This window comes from Schistocerca gregaria, chromosome 6, assembly GCF_023897955.1.
Source record: "Schistocerca gregaria isolate iqSchGreg1 chromosome 6, iqSchGreg1.2, whole genome shotgun sequence".
Taxonomy (NCBI): Eukaryota; Metazoa; Arthropoda; class Insecta; order Orthoptera; family Acrididae; genus Schistocerca; species Schistocerca gregaria.
The window spans coordinates 494,052,367-494,073,427 of record NC_064925.1 but is presented as its reverse complement, the minus strand read 5'-3'; positions in this window follow the sequence as shown (position 1 = coordinate 494,073,427).

Here is a 21,061-nt window from a genome sequence, read left to right as displayed (position 1 = left end):
GTAGCTGTCTGCAAATAAATTATTGCCAAGTGTCAATTCGTAAATTATTCAGTAGCAGAACATTTTCATAAATGGGCAATTGCATGTAACACCATAAATATCTTTACAGAAGTTAACAATTCTCTAAATATCTTCACGAAAACCAAGAACAAAATTTTTATTTGTGGGAAATTTTATTGATCATTAAGCGGATGGTTTATTAACATGCAATATATTGACTTTAGTTACAATGATTGACATGGCTCCCTCGAAATTAAATAATATCAAAAATGATGTGGTTTCTTTTCAATTACATCAGACACTCCACTGCATCAGTCAGCTTAATCAGACTATTTTTTACTAGCAAGCTCAGCTAAGTACTATCACGCGCAGAGCTCACTTCGTAACCAGCCTGATTCTGTTGGACTGTTGCTCGGCTTTAGATTTTTCCATTGGTGGATGCGAGGGTCGTCCTGATATTTACATAATAATCTCATTAGAAACGTTGGTGAGAAGTGATACTGAAAATCACCACTAGCTCCATCAGTTATCCTTTTTCTTTCCAGCCGCGCATTTAAACAGTAACTCAAAGATGAACACTGAAAAAAATTTTCTCTTTTCCCTCGCCGTTTCACGTTAGAGTTGGTCGTATTCGACCTCCATAGGTTGCTTCGATTCCAGACTTCTGGTCCTTAATTTCTGTCGCCAGTTGCTTCCTGTATGTATTTCTCACAACTCAGCGCTGGCCTTCCTCCACGTCTTCTTTCGGGCGGTTTCCAGATTAAAATCATGCTTGGCCATCTCAGGCAGAGTATTTTCTGCATGTGTCTATACAATGGAAGAGCTCTGTTCTCCATAGCTCTTGGTATGGAGCACGTTATTTCCATTCACCTCCGTACCTCTTCTTTCCATATTCTATCTTGCTTCGTCATTGCAGGCGTATTCTCCTGTAGTTCTACTTCTGTCCATTTGAATTTGTTCTTTAACGATTACTGCTAGAGGTTCAGTTTATTTTTCTTCTTATCGTTGTAATTTGTTTATTCTTTTGCTTTCATTTTTAGTAATTGTTTCATGTCGTTGATTTGCTACACTAAGCACATTATGTTTTTAATTTTTTCTTTATTTTTATGATTTAAATCTTAATAATTGTTTTGAAACGTTGATTTGCTAGACAAAGTATATTATCTTTTTATGTTATCTTTTTGAGGTCACATCTCCGTTGCATATAGAACTGTGTTCTCCACCACAATGTGAAATTTTCCTTTCTTAGTGTCCTGACGAATATTATTACTTCACATTACCCCTTTAAGAGCTTTAGCAGCTCTGTTCCCCATTGTTGTTCCGGAACCATATCAATGTCACTTTCACTGGAGTTTTCTATTACTGTTCCCAAATTTTCGTTGTTTCAGCCGGATTTTATTTCCTCTTGTTCACGGAAAAGTTTCACCTCCTGCCGGGACGGTAACCCTGGCGACCTCTGGGGCGCACCTCCGCTCTGCCGGCCAGCCTCTCCGCCCAGCAACGGCGGCAGCCGCGTCTGCGGCGAGCTGCGGCCGGAGCCTCCTCCCCGCTGGAGGCTCCAGCCTCTGGACAGGAGGGCACCGCGGCGTCCACCTGCGACAGAAAGCAAACACTCACACTGAAATGCTTGCAGGTTCACTGTTCCTCAACATGGAACTTTATAGTGGTTCCATCGTAGAAAATGACCTAGAAAAAGCGAATGTGCTATCAACACTGACTGAGTACCAGGATAGCGTAAGTTCTTCTTCAGAAAAGTAGTGACCTTATGTTTCTAAGAGCAGGAAGACTAAATACAGAATCATAAATGAAAAGATTGCATTGTGGTCTCCATATGTTTCCATTTGCGTAGCTCGTGTGCAGTATCGTGCGTTTAACTTCACTCAGAGAGAGCTGCCACTTACTTCCTCTTATGAAACAGAGGTGAAATATTCCGTGCAACTATCCAGAGAGGATATTTCGCAGTGCAGAATGGAATCGTTAGCCGACATGGTTTCGTCACGCCGCGTTTTTAACCAGTTATCCATATTCAGGATATCGTGCCTATGAGCCGAAACCGTGGAACACTGTCGATCGCGTTTCAGTAATCTACGCACATGACGACAGAAATTATAGGTCCACTGTTTGACCTCTTTGCAAGATGTGTCTTACGCCAAAAGCGCGAGGTCTATATCTTCAGTCCTTCGTCATTCTGTAAGAGATAGAAGAACGTAAGTTTGCTCCGCGTCTGATCTCTTCTAAACTTGTGCAATTAGCGGATTTTATTATTTCTGTCTATTTCAGTTTTACTTTTTCCCATGCTTGGGTAGTATAATCAAAACTTCCTTGGTATTATAAAGAGTTTCTTCAAAATTCGCTTAAAATTAAGTGAAGAACTTAAAGTTTAAGATATCGTTCGTAAAAAAAAAATGCATTACACTGCAAAGCTCTAAACAGTGTTCCATATTCAATTCATATGTGTGAGTGTGTAATTGTTGACCCGTTTTTCCATCTCTGCTCTAAGCACACTGAAAACAAATAGTCTGGCAAAAAAACACACATTTCTGTACAACTATTAAGTAACTGTTGCCCAAATCGCAACATTTCCTTCGTTATCCGTTGAGGGAATTACTCTCTGAATGAATCAGCGTGCCATGAATCATAACTTTCATGAGGTTGTAGATCTGCAGCAATGACATAGTTAACACTCAGAGACGCTTGAATAAACGTCCTGCACGAACTCCTTAACAGGCGCTAAGCATACTTCCTGTACGCGGTTTCAGTTTCTTGTAACATAGGCTATAACTGCACGAAGGAAATGTACCGTATGTTTTAGGGTCAGAGGCAATTTGGGTTACTCTGTGTCCTATTCACCATTTTGTCGAATCCGCTTGTCAGGACTGTTTAAAAGAGAAGAAAGGTATTGAGTGAGTCATCTTTTGAGCCGGTTTTAAGGATGAAAATCGGACGTTTCTCACCACTATCGAGGCTTATATTGAAAACACTGGCACTGGGGAGGGCCAGGGTGATAGGATATACGCTACAGCATCAGGGAGCGACCTCCACGATACTAGAGGGAGCTGTAGAGGGTAAAAACCTGCGGGGGAAGACAGACACTGTAATACACGCAACAATTAATTGAGGACGTAGAGTGAAAGTGTTACACTCAGATGAAGAGTCGGGAACAGGAGAGACACCAACCAGAGTACTCACGACTCAAAAAATATGAAGAGGAACACGAAAATTGCACTGACTCGTTACAGGTACTGTCTACTGTGCTGCACGATCTCTGGCCAACCACTGTTGAAGACTGGAGCAAGCTGAAGCTGCTGTAACACGACCATCATCTGGGCAGCATACGTAGCAGGATCCCCCAAAGTTACAGTTCACATGGTGGAGCTAGACAGAGGTATTACCCAGCAGCACATTCAAATTTGACTGTGTACACTTTGAGACAGAAAACGTTTGTTTCGATCCTGTTTTAGAGTTTACTTCGAATTAAATTAATATTTTTTAGATTTACATTGATGATAGTTCTGGTCCCTGCTTTCCTTCCGGACAAGACTATTCACATTCACAAATATGGACACTGAACTGTAATTCTGCGAATATCTTTTTAATGTTTTTATCTGAACTGAAGGTAACAGTGCTCTTCTCCAGTAACATGGTCGTGACCCTAATGAAAAGCACTCTCAATACACATGAGACAGAAGAACGGCCAACTCCAAAACGCGTAATCTTAGAACTGGAGTTTGACTGGCCCAACTATACAAGCAGTTTCACCCTTCCTGCCCTCCCTGGAAATCGTAACGTTGTCTTACCTTTCCACTGATGCGCTCCAGCTCCTCGTCTGTGTCCCGTAGGCTGCGACGCTGCTCGAGGCTGATGTTCGCAGCATCAGCTGACGTCAGCGTCTTCTGCGGCTCGTGTGCCCTCGGAGGAACGTCTTCCTCTTGACCTGGGCCCAGACGGAACTGCAGTCGCACCACGTTGTATTCCTGTGGGAGTTTTCTTTTCATAGTCACATTTTCATTTATTACCTTTTATTTATTTAGCAGTACTTAACCACAATCTACAACATTCATGTTTTCTAGTAGAAGCTGCTCTGAATTTATGTTTATGTAACCAGAGAGTCATATAATTACCACAATCTGTTCCATAAATGTCCTAGGTATTATCTGAACGACAGTAGTGGACTTTCTTGACTAGCAGGAAGTAAAATACTGGCAGTGTGTTACCTTGTGCTTGAACTAAGCTGTGACTAAAATTGTTGTTTTTCAAGCGAGCAACGGTGTCAGACATATGACGGTAAAACGCCATGTTGAAGGATTAATATGGCGATGAGTCAATGAAGTAGCTCAAGTCAGACCTAGCCAACACGAAGGTGTAAATACTGGTAGCACTGACCTGATAGTATTAGTTGTAGCCTCGATGCTGATGACTCTCCATGGTTAGATTCAAAAATCTCTATTTATATGTTGTTACTTATCGAGGAAACAGAAAAGCATATCATACATTGATTTTCAATGTAGGTCGCACAGCAGGGTCAGTGGTGTGAGAAAGAGGGAGATCACGTGACGGGATGTGTGTGTTACCCAGAAGCCACTCAGAACACAAAGACTGAGGCAATGAGAACACCCATTATCAAGAATGCGAGGCTGTTTGTTTTTATCTGTACATATAGTGTTTGCTAAACATGTTTCGTATATATTCCGTCGACAAAACAAAATTGATTCCAAATATTGTAATTTGGGCCAGCCAGTCTATTGCAGTCCAAGTCCCCACTCGGGCAGGGCATTGTTGGAATGACCCAGGTAGTCATATGCATGGCTGGACGATTTTTCCATTTACCCGACAACATGTTCTGGCAATGTTTCAGGAATAACGGATATCTTACTACATCTGCATCATTATTGACTCAAACCTGTCATTGACAGTTGGCGAGAAATAAAAGACGGATGGTTAGCAAGATCATAATTCCCTCGTTAATAGCGTAGACCATCAGGAGTTAAAAACACCAGAAGGAAATCTGATTGAACTGTTATAATATCTAGTAACAGGAAAATAGAGGCTAGGAGAGCAATACTGATGCCAGAGATGAGAAATGACTGTATGAGGGGGAAAATTGTACGGATCGAATCCGTCCCCAGGCTATAAAGGAGACAAGGTCCTCCCGTATTTCACCTGCTGCGAGATGCGACTCCATCACGTCTGACATCCCTCTGAGCTGACGCAGAATTAAGACAGTAACCCAATAAAAATTCGTTCTCGCCTGGTAGGAAAGAGATGTGTATCTCTGGCTTTCTTACTGCTACCAATAAGTGTGACAGCTTTGGAAAACCCAAATTTTCTCACTGTTATCTGCAATGTGGCGCAGTGGTTAATCTGTTTGATATGTAGAATCCGGCTGCCCCTAGGACTGAAGGTTATGTTCTTCATACTTCTCGGTGTTGCTCACCTGTGGGCTGAACTCTACAGGGTCAGCGTCCTCATCGCAGACCGCGATGACACGAAGATGTTCGATATCTGTCTCCCGCCCACAAGGGAGACAGAAAAAGGCGAGGGCTCTGCAGAACATCTGCGGAGATATAAAAAATAACATCAAGATTTGTCGTCAGCTCATACATCAGTGTAACAGAGTGGCCACAGCTAAGATGCGGAAGTTTAGGATGGCTACTGGAACTGCTTTTTATGAGTAGTTCAACAGATCGTCAGAATGCTAATTAAAGCTGTGGAAACTACAGAATTAAAAGGTAAATTAAGATTTTCACCACTTTTAAGTAATATACATACCACATTTGAGCTCTATCGAAAGCGGCAACGTTTATTAACAGTATTATACATGTTTACTAAGGATAATTCAAGATAGATATCAGTACTTCAGGCGAAGGGTGGAGCGCAATAAATTGCTGCTTTGGGAATGAAATAAAAAAAATGGACACTTAGATACTTACATTTTTATTTTTCTCATATTGGACACTAATGCAAGTTTCTAATTACATTGTTTAAAAAGTATATCTGGCAAATGTCTACCTCCACAATCCGCATACGGCCGCAGTCGTTTTCTGAAATTCTCATGCACTCTTTTAAGCATGGTTTCTCGTACTCTTGCAATTTCAGCCTCAATATTATTCTGTAGGTCTTCCAGCGTGTTGGGACGTTTGCAATAAACCTCTGACTTCAGGTAAACACAAAGATAAAAGTCGCATGGGGCTAAGTACGGTAATGGTGCAGCTCACTTGAGATCCCCCATACGACAGATAAGCCTACCAGTAAACCTTTGCCTCAAAAAATTCATGGTAACGTCCCTTGTGTGTGCTGAGGCACCGTCTTGTTGAAACCAATTATCCTGTAATTGCATTGCCTCGAAATAAGGCTGGAAAAACTCTTAAAGCATAGTTAAGTAACGATCTGAATGCACAGTTACAGCACGATAACTTTCCTGGATAAAGTAAGGGCCAACGATGCCTATTCGTGATTTGGCGCACCACATAGTGACTCAGGTTGAGTGCAGAGGTCTCCGGTGAATTCGCCTGGGGTTCATGTCGCTCCAGTACCGCATATTCTGTTTGTTTACACACCCACTGAGGTGAAAATGTGCCTCATCAGAAAAGAACATATTTGCGTCGTGGGGTATGGTTGCAAGCACGTCTTCACAAGATGTTCCTCGTGTTACATAATCCCGTACTGACAATTGCTGGACCACGCACATTTTATACGGGTGAAAATTCTGTTCATTATGAAGAATCCGTTGTAGGGAAGGTCTTGAAATGCCAAGAGCAAGTGCGTGTTTCCGAGCTGAGCGTTTCGGAGGTTGCAGTACTGCTGTTCCAACTCGTTCGACATTTATGGCGTTGTAACGCTTCTCTCAGGTGCTCTTCGTACATATGACACTTCCCCTGTTGTTCTGAATACATTTACTCAGTTTAATATTGACTGCCGCCAAGGAACAACTCCTCGTGGGGGTACGGAAAATCCTGAACGAAAAGCGCGCTGCACCGCAATGATCGAGAGGGTATTCCAGAAATACACTTCAACACCAAATGAGCGCTCCTCACGTGTCCACTGCATTACCAAAACTGAACAACTACTGAATACGAACCTCTTGTCGGTCACTATAAACTCTCCTCTCTATTCAACCAGCTGTGCCGCCACAACGTGAATTCTAAAAAAGCAATTTACCGCGCACCAACCTGTACGAGTGGGCATGATGTTCAACGCAGTTTCCGTTACTTCAGTCGAATGCTTTCACGATTTGTCTGAAGTTCAGACAAAGCTGTAGCAAGTGTTTATTGCAAGTGGCAGCGTTTTGAATTCCTAGTCAAGTTGTTGAAGCTTCCAAACTGAACATTTCATTTCTTCTTTTTCTTTCACTTATTCCATGTCTTTACGACGGCGGCATATTAATCTAAATGTGGCAGCATTAGTCGTAGAGCCTTGTACGAAAGTTTACGAAATGTTTGCCAGTCGTGTTGCTGGGACGGAACGAGGGTATCAGCACGATATTCACCTACTCGGATGCGGAGAAAAGCTTCGATATTGTACCTATTATTTTATTTGGAAATTGAATCGTAATAGTGCCTTACAGAGTACGTTTTGCGTTCATTTGCCACCGTCTCTGTTGGATTTCCGTTCTCTTCCTAAGTTAGAGAACTCATTATCTAACCAATAACGCCTAAACATATTCGTTTACTAACAAGCGATAACGTATTAGTGCCTATGACAGCAGTATCATGGGCAGACAGTCGCACTTCGATAATGTTGACTAACAATGAATCTCACCGTTAAGCCAGGGGATGCTGTACAGCGGTAACAGAACGACGACGTCTGAAGGCCCTGCAACTCATTACCTGCTGACTTTTTTTATGTCAGCTAAAGCTATTAAAAGTTGTTACCACACTAAGATGAAAAGAAATCCAAGGTTCATTGTGTTATCATTTCTAGTACCTATGCTGAAAGTACTGCGAAAGAAAGGAAAAAAGGAAGATGGTTGGCACCGTTGATGATGAAATCATTAGGTAGTTAGTGAGACCTCACATTGAACAAGGGAAGTTTTACAACGGCTGTTCAACTCCCAGAGAAAACTGAGTATCTGGCGAAACTTTTTGTGACCTTACAATACTAATTAGATAAATATTTGTCGAAATGCGGCAAGTAAAGGATAATACTAACCTGTTACGTATTGTTGAAACCAAGCTGTGTGGGATTTCCTGGTATCATGCGTGAACAGGAAAACATTTTATTTATTATTTCTTCCCTTTTTGTTTATGTATTAGGATTCTGGACAAAGGAATTTAAAAACTACCTGTCCATAAAGTTTAATTCCCTGATGGGTCACGGCCGACAGAGAAATTCGCTTTAGCTTCCCTGCACTTCGCATTTATTTGAAATGACTTATAATTCTGTATTCCTACCTTACCTTGAAAATTCTTGTACTTACTTCTTTCATTGATCGACTGAAGTATTTCTTCAGTTACCCTCAGTTCCTTCGCAGTTACCTTCTTATAGCTATGTTTTTTCTTTTCAACTTCTGTGGCTGCTCTTTTTAGACATGTCCATTAGTCTTCAATGAACTGCCTATTGAGCTATTCTTTATCGCAGTATCCACAGCGTCAGAGAACTTCAAGCGCATCTCTTCATTTCTTAGTACTTCTGTATGCCACTTCTTTGCCCCTTCATTCTAACTGACTAGGGTTAAACTCCACCCTACTTTTCATCACTACTAAATTGTGATCTGAGTCTATCACTACTAAATTGTGATCTGAGCCTATATCTGCTACAGGGTGCGCCTTACAATCCAATATCTGATTTCGGAATCTGTGCCTGACCATGATATAATCTAGCTGAAATGTTTCCGTATCTCGCCGTCTTTGCTAAGTACACCTCCTACCCTTATGATTCTTCAACAGAGTATTCCCTACCACTAGCTGAAATTTCATTCAGAACTCGGTTAGCTCCTCTTGCACTCCTACTACCAAGCCCATATTCTCCTGTAACCCTTTCTTCTGCTATCTTCCTCACTACCGCCTTGCAATCCCCCATGACTATTAGATTTACTGAATTACCCGTTCAGTATCCTTATACACATTTCTACATCTTCATCTGCAGCTTGCAATGTCGGCATGTACACTTCAACAATGGTTGTCGGTGTTGGTTTGCTGTCGATTCTTATGAGAACAACCCTATCACAGTAAATCCGTCTTCGCCCTACCTTCGTATTTTACTTCCGTCATACCATTTTCTGCTACTGTTGATATTACCCCACTCTCAACTGTACAGAAATCCTTGTCTTCTTTCCATTTTACTTCACTGATCCCCAATACAACTAGATTCAGACTTTTCATTTCCATTTTCATATTTTCTAGCTTCCCTGCCATGTCCAAAATTCTGACATTCCACGCCAGGACACGTAGAGCGTTATCCTTTCTTTGATTATTCAATCTTTTTCTCATGGCCACCTCCCCTCTTGGCAATCCCCTCCCGAAGCTCCAATAGGTGACTTCTCTGGAATCTTTTGCCAATCGAGAGATCAGCATGAAACTTCTTCAGTTGCAGGCCACATGTCCTGTGGATACACGTTATGTGTATGCAGTGCTTTCTATTGCCTTCTGCATCCTCTTGCCGTTGATCATTGCTGATTTTTCCGCCTTTAGGAGCACATTACGAACCCAAGGACAAGACAATGCGTTGAACCTTTGCCCGCTCCTCCGCCCACTTTGAAAAGGCCTTCGGCAGAATGAGGATGGCTTCTTTAGTCAGAAGTCTACGGCGACCACTGCTGATGATTATTATTTAAGCGGTGGCAGTATTCGAACTCGTGACCGAGGACATTTTGATTACTGATCATGAGACGGCTAAAATTGTACCCTTGAACGAGACTGGACCCGGGGAACCATTTAGCCCCCACTTTACACGTTACCTCACAGCTTTTTTTTATTGTTTTTGTACACAAGAAAGAGCAGACACAGTCAGCTTCAGACTGGGTGGAGACAAGGTGGGCAGCAGTCGTGACCCGAGGCCTGACCACGATGTCTCTACCCTGGACCTGTACTGGTCGCTCACATGGACATAGTACTAGGTTGGCTTTTCTATTTCATTTTTTGCTTTTATTTTTTTATTTTTTTATTTTTTCTGTCTTGTTTTTAATTTTTATGAAAATAAAACTAGACAGACATCAATTCCACAGTTCCGTGAAAAAAAGAGAACAAATTTTTACTTTAGGATGAATACAATAAAAGAGGGCTCCAGAACAACAATCGGGAAAAGAAAAAAAGTTATCAAATACCTTGACGACTAAGAACAAGTTGCTTCATAATACCGAAGCATCTGACACTTCCAATGAACGCCATTATATATAGAGTGAAAAAAAAGCTTTCCAATATTTCAGGGATGATTTCAAGTATCAAAACAAGAATAAAAGTCTTATAAACGTTGTGCCTCCGAGACGTACGTTCTGACATATGACCACTTGTTCAGAGAAGGTGCACAACATGATGTCCATTCATCTCAATGCATGCCTCTGCCCTTCGGTGTAAGCACTCTCACACTCTTTGAAATCGTTTTGATTCGTTCTGAAACTCCTGAGCTGAACGGAAAGCACGATTATGTAGTGCCTGCACGTCGTTCATTGAATTGTATGGGACCTCCCCCGGCCAATCCACTGGATTTAAAATGTCCTCGTCAGGCGCCGACAAACAATGCACAGAAAATGTAGTCTATCCAAACATGGCAAATGCTCCAGCAGGATAGGCAGAACGTTCTTCAGAAAGCAGTGGTAACGAGCCCCGAGAGTTAATCTCTGTGTTAACACGAATGGAACTCATAATCTGTGGCCAAAAACGCCTACCCATATACTAATTGAGACCATCTTGGTGTCTTCTTTCTTGAACTGCATGGGGATTTTCATCGGCTCACACGTGCTCATTATGGAAATTTACAATGCCATCTGGTGTAAACCCTCCCTCATCAGTAATCAAAACTTTGGAGGTAAATTGTGTATCTACATAACAGCGCCGCAAGAGCCATTGCCAGAACTGCTCTGTGGCAGAATGAGCTTCTAAGGACCTGGATGCACTGAACATGGTACAAATACAACAACTGCTCATGAAGTAGCATCCAGATTAGAGGATGACTAACACCCTCAGCTGCTGCTATTCATAACACACTGGTTGCAGGATTGTCATTCACTGCACTTCGAACACGCTGCTCCATATCAGGAGTGTCAACCGAAGGAGGCCTACTTTGTGGGGTGCTGTGGAACCTGTCTCGCCAAGACGCTGCAAGAATTAGCTGAACAGCTTAACAGATGGAAGCCTGCATGCTGTAAATCGATCAGTGTGCAGATTACGGGCTCTCACATTAACTCCATCTGCTAAACAGGTCTCCATTGCTAGGTTGTGTCAGAGTATCTGCAAGAGAGATGATGTTGTACCTCACCACTAGCATCAGGAAAACTCATAGTTTAAACATGACCTGTAAGCAGGCCAAACATCACAGTACACACCCGAAATTAAGAGAAACGTAAGCAAAAGTATACAGATGTAACAAGACTGCATTACAATCACACAACGTAAATGGAACAACTCACTGCAGACCACTGAGCCAATGAATGTTTTTATTGATACTGCGCAGCAATATCCCAGCACCCTGTTCATCCTAGTTGGTAAGGAGCGCCAATACAACAATGGTGCTCATATCCACAACCACACGTTCGTGATGCCTTCCTACTGTGCAGTATTCCATACCAAGGGTTATAATTAACATTAATTATTGGGTAGATGTCTGTAGTAGGATGAGTAATGCATTGCCATGGATGATATCACAAGAGAATCTCCTATGAACACGTGTTCATATGTCATACATCAAACAGTATGCTTTGAAGAACACATGGTCATAAGGGATTTTGTTCTGTTTTGATGCATACTATTATCCCCTGGGATACTGGATTGTTTTTTTTTTTTAACTCACTGTATTGATGAAAAACATGGGGGTCAGGCTCATTGTCACTCCTGAATACATAGTAGGCATAAGTAGTGGAACAAAGTATGCACCACCCCCAGTCTCCATTGTTGTCAGATGTATCCAACATGGCAGCGATGACGTCATCCAAGACAGCGGCATGTAAACTTGGCAACAGGGCATGACATCATCTGAGGTGGCAGCTGTGATGTCAGCTGATGATACGATTACCGTTTCCAAGATGGCGGCTTTTGGCGGGAAAGTGACACGCCCCCTACCAGAAAGTTTGAATTTTGGCGGGAAATTGAATTATGTGCATCTACAGGTCACCTGGCGGTCTTCCCGCTGCCCCCTTTTCCGACTTTTCGCATGATGGTGTGTCATCCTCTTGGAAAATGGGTGGAAATTTCGAATTTTTGAGAGCATTTTGCTCTAAGAGCTTACTCCTGCAGCTGAGGGGAGTTATTATGGTGTTGCCCCCACTAGAGACTGGTCATGATGTCATTCAATTCGAAAATAATTTGTATAAATTTGTTAAAATATCTTGAAATCTGTATACATTTGTTGTAATTTGTTTAAATTTATTATTTACCTACAGCAGTAGTGGCTTAGTGTGTTGTTACCACCACAAGACGCTGAGGTATCTGTGCTTGTTGAGCTGTCGGTGTGGAAGGAGCATGTGTTCAATTAGCGAGATGTTAGTGCCGGACAGGGGGAGTTTTAATAGCTGTATTACATGCAGTCATTCAGGCGAGGAGTGCATCCACAGCTCTCTGCATGAATAATGGAAGCGAGCATTAATGCTTCAACATAAGAAGAGGAAGAATATGGTCATGCAAATAAATGCTTTGCATTAAAGATGCATTACACAACACATGGTAACATCTGTCTCTGCTGGAACTGTCTTTCATTTCTAAAACATACATGTAAGCTATCACCCCACAAGAGATAACTGCCTCCAATCCAGCAGACCAAAGAACTGAGCTAGTTTGGGAGTTCATTGCTAGAGGGCGCCCTAGCAGTTCATGTGATCATGCAGTTCAGTCAATAGGAGCACAGCATCATGATGATGTCACTTGTTTTTCTTAGCTGCACGTGTGCCCCAGTCTAATCACCCCTCCCCCCTCCCCCCGAACTCCCAGCAGTCTGGAGGGGAAAATTGGCTGGAAAAGGAATCAGCTTGTTCTGGACTGCTGGAGAGAGGGAGTGTACTTTATTTATTTTTGCGGCAATTTATTTAGGGACTGATTTCACTTAGTTTTCACTTAGTTTATTTATTACACTGATAAAAAACACTCACATTGACATGCTTGGGGTCACATTATACAGTATACGGAGCTGGAAACTACTCGTAAATAATGCAGTACACCGATGTGCAGAGACCCAAACAACTCGTAAATTATCGAAATAATCCAGCACGCAGCATACAGATGTGCAAAGTACTCATAGATCACCGAAATTATGTATGTCTCACGCTATGCAAACACGTTCACAATGCTTAAACACCCGAAAATAATGCAGTGCACAAACACTCAGTGCTTATAACGCAACATGTCAACCACTCGAACTCTGATTCTACTGGATGGAATGCACAACTGCACCCCCTAACACATGGATGCGAGAGAGGAAGGTTAGGTTAGTGTACTTTATTTATTTTGGTCGGAAACCTGACGCCAATATCGATCCTAATAACGTAGTTAATCACAACTATCAAGCCTAATTACAAACTATATGCAGAGCGCTACCCAAGGACGGCAAAAAATGCTCAATACGACACAAAAACTGACGATACAATACAACTGGTGTCATCCTGCTTGGGAAAAATTCCGTTTAGCACTCGAAACTAGCGACAGAAACACTGAAACTATACCCTAGACCTACAAGCTAGGGGGAAAAGGCTGGGGTTTAAGGTTCTATCTTTATTCTTTTTGGTGGGAAACACGTTCAACTGACTAGATGCTGGTGTTGGACAGAAGGAGTTCAAAAAGTATATCACCTGCAAACATACAAAGTATATCGCTGACTGACGTCAGAGTTCACTACACACGCCTACTAAAAATGTCCCTACAGCCCAGCTAACCGAAGCCAATACACACTATCACAGCTGATGGAAAAAACGCGTCAGTGTTCTAATTACACTTCGAAATTGTCATGAAAAAACCAGCACTCGTATTGAACGGGTCACAATGCAGCACATGTACTGGGGAAAATCTTCGACCTAAAAGACTGCAGCGGGGGTGGTGGTTTAACGTGCGTTTTCCTCCATGTACAATCACAGACTGCCGAAAATCGAAGCGTTCTCACCACCTACAGGGTGGATGGACCGAGGGAAGAAGCTACTCTGCCGATAGCCTCGTGGATCGTGATGGCCGCTGACTGCCTTGAAGCGATGGTCGTTCGCCAGCACAAAAGCGGGTATGGTTAACTTACCAATAGGAGATAAAATGTCGGCTTTTCAAAATGCATCTTGGTCGTCTAGGGTATAGTGACATAGCCACCCATAATTGTTAGGGGGTACAGCTGTGGCTACGAGCTGTCACAGACCAGACAGGCCCCAATGCCTGCAATAGGCACCTCCCGTTATTTGAGCGCAGCCGTTTCCATCGGGCAGCGATCCACAGTAATCCCAAATGATTAGTGGCGAGCAACCACCGTTGTCCATGGACTGAGAACTTGATGAAAATCCCACAGTGGTAACAGCGTACTTTTTCATTCATTAATGCGGGTCCCAGAGAGAGAACAAAGGGAATCCAATATGTCCTTGAGCAAAGGAATGTCACCGTAACAATACCATGAAATCATTCCTGTTCTATCGTTCCGAGCAGGTTTCTCCTAGCATCTTCCAGCCACATAACTGATCAGCAAGACGGCAAAGCTGAGGTTCTAAGCACAAGATAAAAAGCGACAGGAGATGCGGCTCCCCTGCGGTGAGCCCCGTCGGATGGTGATCTGGGGAGAAGGTTGTCGGGCGACTGTTTTGCAGTCGAAATGAAGTTGTGTGATCGGGCGGAATTGGTCAATGTCTTGTGCACGTTCGGTTGCATTCAGATTTAAATCGATTCTGCCATCGTTGAAGGGGTCAGAGAACAAACCCCCGCCCTCTGGGGTCACCTCATTTATCGGTGGTGTAACGGTGTGGCCTATAAGAGGTAAAGAATGTACTTTAAATTGCTTGGGCTTACCGTCGAGTCCTGGCCATTTTAGCTATCAAAAATAAGCCGATATATATCGTCACAAGTAACGTCGCTTCGAAAGGCATCGTTTAATGCGGGAGTAACCACGCAATCGAGGAGAGCAGAAAACCCATCAAGAACAATCGTATCAGTAGCAGGGTCATCAGAAAGGTCGGTAAAGTAGTTACAGATCGCTGTGGAAATGTCACATTGGGATGTCAGTATGTGACAGTCAGAGTGAGTAAGGGACGTGATAAGTGCTCGTTTGCGAAGCGTCAGCAACTCGATAAGGTGATGTAAGGAGGTCAGTTCATCCTGTCGGTTTGAGTGGGATATTCATCGCACCCTGAGTCCGTCCAGTTGCTGCCACTTTAAATGAAGAAGTTTCGCCTTAACATGGCAGACATCGATAATCCGTAACGGAGCTTGCCTGACACCATCATATAATTGAGGCAAGACGCAATAATAAAATTCCTGGGTCTGACGGAGATCCCTCGAACTCTCAGCGCCGTAACGCCATAAGGCTTTCCGGAGCAGAGGTCTGTCATGCCCTAGCCACCATTCCATAAGAGAAGGATAAAGGTCTTGTGAATGCAAGTTACGGGCCCAAAATTCTCGAACGGTAATGTCGAGAAAAGGATGCCTTTAAGAGGGATGTATTCAACATCCAGGGCAGGCGATACAGTTTTACTGGTTGCGGCAAATGGTTTGAGTATACAGCTACTTCACAGTGATCAGTGAAACAAGTGGATATCACCTCTGTGGCTAACAGTTATCCACATAAAGAATCAGAAAGATGAAAGCGATCGAGTTGTCTGCTGGAAGCAGCTGCAAATGCGTATACCTGACGTCAGTGGGATACTGATAGACCAGTGCGTCGCGTATTTACGAAAAACGCACCACATTGCCTAGTTCCTTACTGAAATTAAAATTAGGAGTCTAACCGAAGTTTTTGCGTAATTTTATGAAATAAAAAGACTATATCCTCTCTATAAAACCGCTTGCGATCTGTGGAACGACCAGATCCTGAAGGGACATAAAAAAGAATTAAAGTAAGGTCACAGAAAGTGGAGCCTATTCCTCGTCCATTGTCAAGAACTACGAAATCAGTCCGTGGTATTCCCACCCCGTAAAATAACGCAGTTCCAGTAGATCGTTCAGCAGCTACATTAAAGAAAGTAGAAGAGCTGGAAATAAAAAAAAACGGTCATATAACCCTTTTTGCAAAAATATAAAGTCGCACTCGAATCGTAAATAAATCGTCGCAGCGACGCTGGTAACTAATTCTGTTCACATTCAAGATAAGAAAGGTAAAGGCCTGCGTCTATTAATTACCAAAACAAAGCAGCTGGTTGCTTGCATGTGAACTTTAAAGTCTATGGTAGAGTAAACTGACGAATCTCAATGTAAAGAGGTGGATCCATCTCTTCCATCCTTTTTCTATATTTTCTTTTTTCTTGAGGCCGCACGCTCAGGTTGAAAACGCTGTTTGTTGCGGCTTTCAGGGAAGGCGACTGCCACATGGGGTAACATAAGTGGGGCTCCTGCAGAAATTCTGTATCAGGTGCAGAGGATACACCCACTCTTACACAAGTAGGCGGTTCGACTCCTGCGAAGCAACGGGAACTAAAACTGGCGGAACGTTTTTTACCGTCACCACGTATTCCACTGGTACACTCGTGCCGAATTTGGATTTGATCAACAGCGGCCTGTGGCATTCTTTCCCCTTCCAGGGGCGCAGAAGAATAGTGGGAGTACATCACAACACAGGGAGGCCCGGGAAGTCAGTCGATATAGTACGGAGCTCCGGAACAAGTCCAGCCTCACGTGATTCCGGGAGACACATCGGAGGGGAGCTGGGCGCTTTCGAATCTTGAACAGCAGCTGGCATGTTATCATCTGATATGGACTCTGGGAGGGGAGGGACCTCCTCCTGTTTTGAGTAGAGCGGAGAAGGGAAGAGGAATCGGCTGACTGCTAACCATTTTGCTTCCGTCCACGCTTGTTTTGAAATGGAGGTCGTCGCGGCGCGGAAGCTCTAGCGGAGAAATCCCTGCGAGAGGTTAACGACGGAAATGCAATGACTCGCCTTGCCCTCAGAAACTTGGTTAGTCACAATGGTTGTCACTTGGGGAACCAGGTCCACTAAAGTTAGTCAAAGCTGTTCACAGGTAGAATGTAAGGGCATAACAGGACGAGAGCAATTTGTGCGCGTAAACGATGTTGAGGGGACCAGCCTTCAAGCAGAGCTGAAGCAGGACAGATTTGAGGAAACGGTCATCAACTTAGACAGGAAGGTTAAACACCCTAACATTCGTATATTCCACCTCTGTATACGCCAGACACAAGGTCTGAGCTATCGCTATGAGTGAAAGTGACTTCCTGTACTTGCTGCAAAAGGAGCCTGCCAACCTGGAGCAGGTCTAGAAACTTGACATAAAAAACATATGATTCAGAATCGAAATAATCCGTGTGAACCTTCTCTAAAGTTCCCTTGATCGTATCTACGAGCCAATCATGAATTTCTAATGGACTCGACTGCACTTGCCCCGCGTATAACACTACCACTCCTACTGCTGTATCATAGCCTTTAAGTTGGAAGCAGATCGTATAATGAAACTATCTTCTTAAAGCAATTATGGTGTAAATCAACAGTGGAGTGTTACCCTCTGAAAGGAATTTTGTTATATTGACTGTGATGTATCTAACGGAGCTGGCTTACCGGAAGTGAAAGACAGAATTACGTAAATATTTAAACAGTAACAAACAATAATTTACCTATCCACACTGTCCAAATGATAATAAAAAACGGTCGCCAGCCTAATTAGGCATAAGAATGAGTAACATTCTTGTTCAAGAAAACATATATGTGTAATTTTAATGGACAAAATGGTTCAAATGGCTCTGAGCACTATGGGACTTAACATCTATGGTCATCAGTCCCCTAGAACTTAGAACTACTTAAACCTAACTAACCTAAGGAAAACACACAACACCCAGAAAATTCCTGACCCCGCCGGGAATCGAACCCGGGAACCCAGGCGCGGGAAGCGAAAACGCTACCGCACTTTAATGGACAGACACAGCCTATACTTCATCACACGAGAGTGCAATGAACTCTGTCACTAGCAGATGTTGACGTTAAAGAAAGTGGTAACAGTTATAGAAGAACACGGCTATCTGCATAAGTACAACAGATAATGACATACACTTTTGTCTTCATGGCTTGGTCAAACTGAATGCTTTCAATAATATTATTATTACAGCGCAGTTTAGAAATCTACAATTAAGCATAGATTTAGTCCGACTTTTCAAACACTTTCCTATCTGACATGAGATGTGAATAAGGTTCAATACAAAATTATAAATTGGGCATGCTTTTAGTCTTCCTTTTACCAATTACTTTTCTAACTCACATGGGAAAAAATTAACTAGCAAACCATTTCTCATTGTACTCTGAATAATAGAAGTTACTGTTTTCATAGAAAGTGGTCTTTCTGTTAATTGTTATCTATCATGAGCTCAATGTACATACTTTGCATCCTGTTACACTATTAATAAGCACTTTCAATACACAAGAGGAACAAGCATTTAGCAAGCATGAGTATATAACGTCCCATAGTTATGGTTCCAAACCTTCACTGCAATGAGACACAAAGTTGACATATTTATGAGATACTGACTCACCTTTTGCAATTTGCAACAGTCAGCACTGTGATCGTTAACTAAGCTAAACTTTATAAGCCTCAGCTTTAAGAACTTTTAATTTTCAAAAGCAACCGCAAATTATGTAATAACTATTTGAACTACTGCACTGCAAGCCCACAAACTTTTGATGAGCAGTTTAAATTGCAAAATTACTTTTAGCAAACATTATTTACTTTAGCCACATTAACTTTAACTTTCTTTTTACTGAGGCGTTAATTAGCAAAACACTGGGCTTTAATATTCATTCAATAATGACGCTCGGTAAGCACTTTAGCATGGGAAGGACCCTAATTGGATATGTGACAGAGGTTGAATCAAGGTAAGTTTTCATAGATAGTCTTTTTGTGTACCTTATATTTGAAAACAAGTATATCATCCACTTGAGCTGATCCTTCACCGTACACTTCTACAATTCCTTTGTTCCGTTATAGTGATTGCGAAACGTGGTGGCGAGTGCATTTTGTTGGACGGAGGTACAGATAGACAAGCTGGACTCTGTCAGTTCTTGGTGGCGAAGATAGATATTAATTTCATAGTATTGCCACCATATTACTCCATTCATCCGAGGCATCCATCCATGATGCATATTAAAATGGCACTAAAAGCCCCTCTCGACACCAGCATAAATCACAACCTTTACATGAGCAGTCAGCGGTTCAGTAGCTCGTCTCCAACTGACTCTTTGTTCCACCTTTCTATCCATGCCAACCACATTTTGCGCGCGCTGCACGATTCCGTTTCCGAGGGGAACCACAACACCTTTTATACATATAAAGAACTAATAACCTTAAGTGAGGATCAGCAATTACATAACAGCAACCAAACATATTAAATAAAACAGAACATTTATTTGCACATATTGAAATTTCTAGAAAAAATTATTCACCTAAATTCCAAATATATATAGTAAGTTTTGTCTCCCTCCAAGTAAGACAAAGAATTTAAATGACAGATACACTACATTGCATAGAATCAAACCATGACATCAAAGTTTTCACAAAGGAAAAAGCGAACACTGTTGTGTTATTGATATACTCCAACAATATTTACAACAGTTTAGCTACGGAAAATTAAATAAAACACAAAAAGGCAAAGTAAATTAATAGAGCCTTTGAGCTCTGGTGTTACACGCGGACTTGCCAGAACTAAAGCTGGCGGTATCTGTGCATGGAATGTTCCTGTGAGTCATATGCCATATCATGGCGCAAGACAACGCCGCGTTAAAGTCAAGAAACAAACACGAGACACTGAGAGACGAACAATGATGTGATGCACAACACGAGTCACGCGACACTGAGGACTACCAAGGAAGCTCTCGCAGCGCTACGATAGAGGAGGGAAGAGGCAGAACCTACTCTCCCGACGTACGGTGCGAAAATATACCTAAAACTGTGCTGGACCGAGACTCGAACTCGGGACGTTTGCCTTACACGACTGAGTTACCCAAACATGCCCGTAGCCCGCACGACTTTTCAGCACTAAATCCAATGCACCTAAACATTCGTCAGTTCAATGAGAGACGCACGTCTACAAAGTCAAGCAACAATTTCAGTTACTGCCAGGAATGTTAAAACTGTGTATTCCATATCTGAACACCCTTTGGGAGCGACGGAGAGTAAATGTATTCTTGGCCAAAATCATAGAAGCGACGAAACTGTTGGAGCAGGGAAGGGAGAAACCGGAGTATTAAGTTTGGCCAAGGGGCATACTCGGACAGCTCAACTGGTAAGAGCGTCGCTAGTGGAAGACGCAACTCTACCTTCGAGTTAATGCTTTGCGCGCGGTTTCTGTGATAGCAAACACCAGGGTGCAGAGTGACAGATTCAGTCTTGAAAGACAGTCGGAAATTTATGCACTAATCAGTATATGCTACATAAGATATTCAAATTTCTAAGAGCACAACGGCTCTCAAACATATTTGAAAATAAAAAAGTTCATCGCAAGGTACAGATAGCTTAAAAAACGTAGTCATGCTAATGTTGAAACGATTACACAGTATGCACGGTACCGGTTAATGAAGGATGAAGGCAGATGATTTTGTAAAATTACTCTTATAACCTGTACTTTAACATGGATAACTATAAAGAACCGGTTTAATCGGTGAAATGAAGTTGAAAGGACTGAACCTCTAGAAAAAAAGATTTATACTTTTGACTGAACAACTGACTTCACAGCCTTCAGTTGTAGTAGGGTACAGTGCATGCCAACATCACAACATCGTTGTGACGATGTGCGAAGTTTGAGAA